The sequence below is a fragment of the Sapajus apella genome, unplaced genomic scaffold (genome assembly GCF_009761245.1).
Source record: "Sapajus apella isolate SASKATOON/1434 unplaced genomic scaffold, GSC_monkey_1.0 scaffold103, whole genome shotgun sequence".
NCBI lineage: Eukaryota > Metazoa > Chordata > Mammalia > Primates > Cebidae > Sapajus > Sapajus apella.
The window spans coordinates 6,516,121-6,524,256 of record NW_022437043.1 but is presented as its reverse complement, the minus strand read 5'-3'; the positions used below and the strand labels follow the sequence as shown (position 1 = coordinate 6,524,256).

Below are 8,136 nucleotides of genomic sequence, written 5' to 3'. Positions count from 1 at the left end.
AATTACTGGGACGCAAACTACCAAAGAGTTCAGAAACTTTAAACCCTGAACACAGACCTCCAAGTACCTCAGACTAAGGTATTAAGATACAGACTCTCTAGAAAATTCAGAGGCCTCACACCTTAAACACTGACCAAAAAAATTGACATAAAAAGCTTGATCACACCTAAAAGTTCAAGGACCTCACACCCAAGTACACACCCCAAATATATCAGAATCAAAGCCTAAAACACAGACCCACAATAGTTTAGTGAATTCATCTCATGAACAGACACAGAAATTCCTCAGATTCATATCTTGAAACTCAGACTTTCAAAACCCAAACTCTGAACATAGGTCACCAAATAGCTCTGACTTGTATCTTGGACACAAACCGCCAATGAGCTCAGCCACCTGACAACCTGAACATAGACCCACATACCTCAGACTCAAATATTGGGACACTGACCCCCTAAAAAGCTCAGAGATCTCAAACTCTGAACACAGACCTAAATAATTCAGATTCAAACCTTGACACAGACCGTCAAAGAGTAAAGAGACCTGATGCCGAGTACAGATACTCCCCTTTACCTTGGTCTTAGGTGTTGAGACACAGACCTTCAGATAATTCAGACATGAAACACTGTGAAAACACACCGCAAAAAATCACTGACCCAAACTTAAAACAGAGGCCCTTAAAAAATTACGAACTTCAGCTGGGCATGGTGGTTCACACCTGTAATCCCAGCACTTTGTGAGGCCGAGGTGGGTGGATCATTTGAGGTCAGGAGTTTGAGACCAGCCTGGCCATCATGGCGAAACCCCATCTCTACTAAAAATACAAAAATTAGCCAGACATGGTGGTGGGTGCCTGTAATCCCAGTTAGTCAGGAGGCTGAGGCAGGAGAATCACTTGAACCCAGGAGATGGAGGTTGCAGTGGGCCAAGATTGTGCCATTGCACTCCAGCCTGGGCCACAAGATAGAAACTCCATCTCAATTAAAAAAAAAAAAAAAATTATGGACTTCACACCCGAAAATTAGACCCCCAAGTAATTGACCTTAAAATTTGGGCTAAAAGCCCTCTAAAAATTTAGAGACATCACACCCTGAACACTGACACTCAGATTTAAACCCTGTGAGACAAAACTCAATGAGTTCAAATACAACTCAAGTTGAACATGGACCCCAAAATACTTCAGACACAAAAATGGGAACAAAGGCCCTCAGATACAAACCTTGGAATTCAGACCTTCTAAGATATCTTAGACCTCAAACCCTAAACACAGACCCTGAAACACCTCCAACTCAATCCTGGGACACAAACTGCCAAAGAGTTCAAAGATTGCAATCCCTGAACACAGACCTCCAAACAACTCAGACGAAAACATTAAAATATAGACTCTCTAGAAAGTTCAGAGATCTCACACCCTGAACAGTGACCCAAAAATTGGCACACAAAACCTCCATCACACTCTAAAAGCCTAGAGGCCTCACACCCTGAGCAATGATCCTCAGATAGCTCAGGTTGAAAGTTCAGGACACAGACAGTTCAAGAACCACACTCCCTGAATACAGAGCCCCAGACCTCAGACTCAGACATCAAAACCTGGATCCCTCAGACTTCAAAGACCTAACATTATGAAAAGACCCTCAAATACTACTGACAGATACCCTGGACACAGCTCCTCAATAGTTCAGAAATTGTATACCCTGGCCGGGCGCGGTAGCTCAAGCCTGTAATCCCAGCACTTTGGGAGGCCGAGGCGGGTGGATCACGAGGTCAAGAGATCGAGACCATCCTGGTCAACATGGCGAAACCCCGTCTCTATTAAAAATACAAAAAATTAGCTGGGCATGGTGGCGCGTGCCTGTAATCCCAGCTACTCAGGAGGCTGAGGCAGGAGAATTGCCTGAACCCAGGAGGCGGAGGTTGCAGTGAGCCGAGATCGCGCCATTGCACTCCAGCCTGGGTAACATGAGTGAAACTCCGTCTCAAAAAAAAAAAAAAAAAAAAAAAGAAATTGTATACCCTGAATATAGATCCCCAAATATGGCACATGCAAACATTCAAATATGAGCCCTCAAAGGTATGAGAAAATAGCCTGACCATTGACTGCCCAATACCTCAGACTTAAACCTTGTAACTCATGCTCTCAAAGATTTCAGAGTCCTTGCACTCTGAATACGAACCTGCAAATATCTCAGACTCAAATATTAAGACATAAACATAATAAAAATTCGGAGACCTGACACCCTAAATATTGACCCCCAAACACATAGGTTTCAAGCCATGGGGCACCGACTTCAGTGAGTACACAGACCACACCACTCTGCACACACATTCTTTTTTTTTTTTTTTTTTTTTTAAATATGGAACGCTTCACGAATTTGCGTGTCATCCTTGCGCAGGGGCCATGCTAATCTTCTCTGTATCGTTCCAATTTTAGTATATGTGCTGCCGAAGCGAGCACCACATTCTTATGTCTCAAACTCAAACATTAAAATCAAGATCCTCCAAGAGTTCAGGGAACTAACATACTAAACACAGACCCCCAAATGCTCCAAACTCATCCTCTGTGACACAGACCCTCAATAGTTCAGAGGATCCTCAGTGCCTCCAACTCAAACATTAAAAGACAGACCCCAATAAATTTGGGAGGCTTCTTGATCAGAGCACTGACCCCCAAGTCCTCAGACTCAACCTAATAAAATTAGACCCTCAATGATTCAGAGACATCATACCCTGAACAAAGATCACAAATACCCACAACCCAAACTTGGGACAGATACCCTTTAGAAAATCACTGAGCTCAAACTCCAACTCAGACCTTAAGTAATTCACACTAAAACTTTAGAACAAAGACCCTCTAAAATTCAGAGGCCTCACATCCTGAACATTCACCTCAGATCCCTCATGATATGGTTTGGCTCTGTGTCCCCACCCAAGTCTCATCTTGTAGCTCCCATAATTCTGATGTGTTGTGGGAGGAACTCAGTGGGAGATGGTTGAATTATGGGGGCAGGTCTTTCCTGTGCTGTTCTTGTGATGGTGAGTGAGTCTCATGAGATCTGATGGTTTTTAAAATGTGAGTTTCCCTGCACAAGCTCTCCATCTTTGCCTGTTGCCATGCACGTAAGACGTGACTTTCTCCTCCTTGCTTTCCTCCATGATTGTGAGGCCTTCCCAGCCGTGTGGAACCGTAAGTCTACTAAACCTCTTTTTCTTCCAGTCTCAGGTATGTCTTTATCAGCAGTGTGAAAACAGACTAACATACCTCAGATTCAAAGCTTAGGACACAGACCTCAATGCCTTCAAACACAACAAACCCTAAACGTGGACTCCCAGACACTTTGGACTGAAAAATTGGAACAAAGACCCTCAAATAGTCGAAACCCCAAATTCTGAATTCAGATCCCCAGAAACATCAGACTGAAATCTTGGGACAGAGATTTTAAAAATTCAGACTTCCTGCCCTGAATACAGACTCCAAATAACTCACAATAAAAACTTGGTACATAGACACTCTAAAAGTTCAGAGATCTCACACCCTGACTACAGATGCCCAAATACCTCAGAACCAAGTATTTGGATACAGAAACCAAAAGTTCAGATAACTCATACCCTGTACACTGCTGCCAAATGACTGACTCATAATATCTTGGTAACTCCCTAAAGTTCCAGAGACCTCACACTTGAATATGAGCCTCCAAATATGTCAGACTTAAACATCAAAACACAGACCTTCAATGTTTTCAGAGATTCACACCATTAGATATTGACCCCTGAATACCTGATTCCAACATTAGGGCACAGATCCTCAGAGAGTTTAGAGACTGCACACCCTGAACACAGTCCTCCAAAAACTTAGACAAAAAAAAAAAAGAGACACACACCCTCAAAGAGTTCAGAGACTTTATATCCTGAACAGAGACACTGACATATCTCAGACTCAAACCTTGGATTGCGAACTCTCAATGATTCCTGAGAACTCACAACCTGATCAAAGATCCCCAGATGCCTTAAACTAAAACCTTGGAACACAGACCTTCCATGAGTTCAGACCTGACACTCTGAACATAAACCTTCAAATACTTCAAACTCAAAACTTGGAATACAGACCCTTAAAGAGCATGTTTCTCATACCCTGAACTCGGGCCCCAAATACCCTTCAACCCAGACTTAGAACTCTACTGAACACATGCCCAAACACCTCAGACTCCATCCTTGGGACATACACCTTCTAAAAATTCAAAGATCTCACATCATAAGCAGAGGCCCAAATAACTAACACTAAAACCTTAAGACAAAGACCCTCTAAAAGCTCAGAGACCTCACATCCTGAACACAGACCCTCAAATACCTCCAATCCAAACCTTGTCAGCAACCCTCTACAAGTTCAGAGACTTCACACTCTCAAAGACACCCAGCTTTCCCATATTCAAACCCCAAGAAACACACTCAGAGATTTCAGAACACCCTGAACACTTACCTCAGACCTTAGACCACAGATCATTCAAGCATTTAAAACCCCAAATCCTGAAGTTGGACCCCGAATACAACAGACTAAAACCTTGGGACAAAGATCTTCAAAGATTTCAGAGGCCTTATACCCTAAACACAGACTAAAAGTACTTCAGACTCACACCTTGAAACCCAGACCCTTAATTAATTCAGAGACCTCACACCCAGAATACAAAACCCTAAATACCACAGATTCAAACAACTTGAAATACAGACCCTCAAAAAGTTTAGACTTCATAGCCCCAACACAGACTTTGAAATACTTCAGACTCATACCTTGAAACACAGAACTCCAAAGAATTCAGAGACCTCATCCCTGGGCACCAATCCCCAAACAACAGACAGACATTAAATATGAAAAAATCAACTTACAGACCTCACAATCTGAGATGAAGACCCTCAAACTGCTGAAACAATTCACATCTTGGACAGGGACCCCCAAATTGCTCAGGATCTCATACTCTGGACAAAGATGGCTACACAGCTGAGAGACCTTATATGATAAACAGAGACCTCCAAATGGCTCAGGAGATTCACTTTCTCAAGCACAGATACCCAAAGTGTTCAGAAACATCATATTTTGATTGCAGACTCCCCAGATACCTCAGAGACCTGACAACCTGAGAACAGACACAGAAACAGCTCAGAGACCTGCAGACAGACACATCTTAGACACAGACCCAAAACTATATACATCAAGAATGCAACTTCCCAAACAGCCAGAGACCTCACACCCTGCAAAACAGCCAACCAGTTCAGGACCCTCAAAAAACAAAGACTCCAAATAGCTAACAGATATCACACATTGGCACAGATCCTTAAACATCTCAGAAAAGTCACACTCTGAGTTCAGAGACCCCAGAGTCCAGAGACCTCCAATTCTGCATAGATCACACCAAGTAGCTGGGAGACCTCAAATCCAGGATACAGACCCCTAAATATACAGACACCTCATGATGTGAACACAGACCTACCAAGAGCCCAGAGACACTGTGATACAAACTCCCCAGGAACGCAAATCTCACACCTTGGGATGCAGACGCCCAAGCAACTCAGAAACATTACATCCACAGACACTCAAAGAACTCAGACCTTACACACTAGAAAAAAAAAATCCCAACCTGTTTTAAAATCTCACACTCTGAAAAAATAGCCACCCAAATCTCAGAGACCTCATTCACTGGATAAAAATAAGATCCCCAAACAATTCAAAGACCTCACATCCTAGACACAGACCACCCCCTCCGTAAAGAGCTCAGAGACCTCATATTGCAGACAGAGACCCCCATAAAGTTCAAAGCCTTCATATCCTGGACACACAGAGCCACAAACAAGTCAGACCTCACACGCTGAGACACAGATGTCCCAATGTACCAGAGAATTCATATTCTGGGCAAAAATTACCCAAACAGCTCAGGGACCTCACTCCCTGGGATATAGACCCTGCCACAGAATTCAAAGTCCTCATAAGGGCACAGAGCCCATAACATCTTACAGGCTACAAACTCTGGACAGAGACCCTCAAGCAGTTCAGAGAGCTTATTATGTTCTGAAAAAAACTGCAAAGAACTCAGGGAACGCATGCCCACGACATCTCCCAACTTCCTAGAATAGTGCCCAGCACACAACAGGCACTCATTAGGTGTTTGCTGAATGAATGACTCCCTTGATGGAGCAATGACAGTGATAAGAATGTGTCCTAAAGAAACCTACATGTGCACAGAGCTGTGTGCACAAGAATGAGAGGATCAACATATTTTATTAATGTGTAATATTATTGTTATAATCATTATTATGCATTGATACGTTTTCTTTTCCCATGGGATGTGAACCTCATTCCCCTTGGAGTCTGCCCCATCTGTTTTTTCCCTTTCTTTTTTAACTTTGTTCCGGGATACATGTGCAAAATATGCAGGTTTGCTATATAGGTATACATGTGCCATGGTGGTTTAATGTACCTATCCATCTGTCACCTAGGTTTTAAGCCCCACATGCATTCGCTGTTTGTCCTGATACTCTCCCTCCCCTCCCCCTGCCACAGGCCCCAGTGTATGTTGTTCCCCACCCTGTGCCCATGTGTTCTCATTGTTCAACTCCCACTTATGAGTGAGAACATGCGGTGTGTGATTTTCTGTTCCTGTGTTAGTTTGCTGAGGATGCTGGCTTCCAGTTCCATCCATGTCCCTGCAAAGGACATGTTCTCATTCCTTTTAGTGGCTGCATATGTACCACATTTTCTTTAATACCATTCAGGATGTAAGCACGGGCAAAGATTTTATGATGAAATCGCCAAAAGCAATTACAACAGAAGCTAAAATTGACAAATGGGATCTAATTAAACTAAAGACCTTTTGCACACAAAAAGAAACTATCATCAGAGTGAACAGGCAACCTACACAATAGGAGAAAATTTTTGCAGTCTACCCATGTGACAAAGGTCTAATCTCCAGAATTTACAAAAAACTTAAACAAATTTATAAGAAAAATACAAATAACCCCATCAGAAGGTGGGCAAAAGATATGAACAGACACGTCTCCAAAGAAGACATTTATACAGCCAACAAACATGAAAAAAAGCTCAACATCACTGATTATTAGAGAAAAGCAAATCAAAACTGCAATAAGATACCATCTCATGACGGTCAGAATGACGATTATTAAAAAGTCAAGAAACGGCCAAGTGTGGTGGCTCACGCCTGTAATCCTAGCACTTTGGGAGACAGAGGCTGGTGGATCACCTGAGGTCAAAAGTTCGAGACCAGCCTGGTCAACATGATGAAACCCCGTCTCTACTAAAAATAGAAAAAATTAGCGTGGTGTGGTGGTGGGCACCTGTAATCCTAGCTACTTGGGAGGCTGAGGCAAGAGAATCATTTAAACCTGGGAGGCAGCGGTTGCAGTGAGCCAAGATTGTGCCACTGCACTCCAGCCTGGGCAACAAAAGCGAAACTCCCACTCAAAATAAATAAATAAAAAGTCAAGAAACAACAGATGCTGGTAAAGCTGTGGAGAAATAGGAATGCTTTTACATTGTTGGTGGGAATGTAGATTAGTTCAACCATTGTGAAAGACAGTGTGCCAATTCAAGGATCTAGAACCAGAAATGCCATTTGACTCAGCAATCCTATTATTGGGTATATACCCAAAGGAATAGAAATCATTCTGTTATAAAGATACATGCACATGTATGTTCATTGTAGCACTCTTCACAATAGCAAAGACATGGAACCAACCCAAATGCCCATCAGCGATAGACTAGGCCCTATCTGTCTATTTCTGTGGCCCCAGTATAAGGCTTCAGTGTGAGGACAGGGCATTCACCACAAAGGTCTGGGGAAGAAAGAAGGGAATTGCATGTCTTCTTCCCTCCCAGGTTCCCATTTGGGTCAGAAACACCCAGTCCTGTAGTCCCTAGAAAATGGTATACCTGGGATGCTGATGTAGTGGTCTTGTCTCCTCATCAACCTCAGTGACAGAAGAAACTGAAGAGGGTACAGGTCCCCTGAGGAGGATGTGTTGGGACAGTTCACCTCTCGGGGAGTCAGGCCAGGAAGGGACCAGGTGTACATGGAAGCCCACATTCTGCACATTTGCAAAAAGCCAACTCCAAAGTTAGAAAGAACAGTTCACACA

General features: G+C 43.1%; 1 non-coding gene across 1 annotated transcript; it reads right to left on the bottom strand.

Annotated features, from left to right (window-relative positions):
- Positions 1 to 2,345: 2,345 nt before the first annotated feature.
- LOC116536811 lies at positions 2,346 to 2,452 on the bottom strand. The gene has a single exon (XR_004262802.1). It is a non-coding gene; the product is annotated as a U6 spliceosomal RNA (small nuclear RNA).
- Positions 2,453 to 8,136: the final 5,684 nt, after the last annotated feature.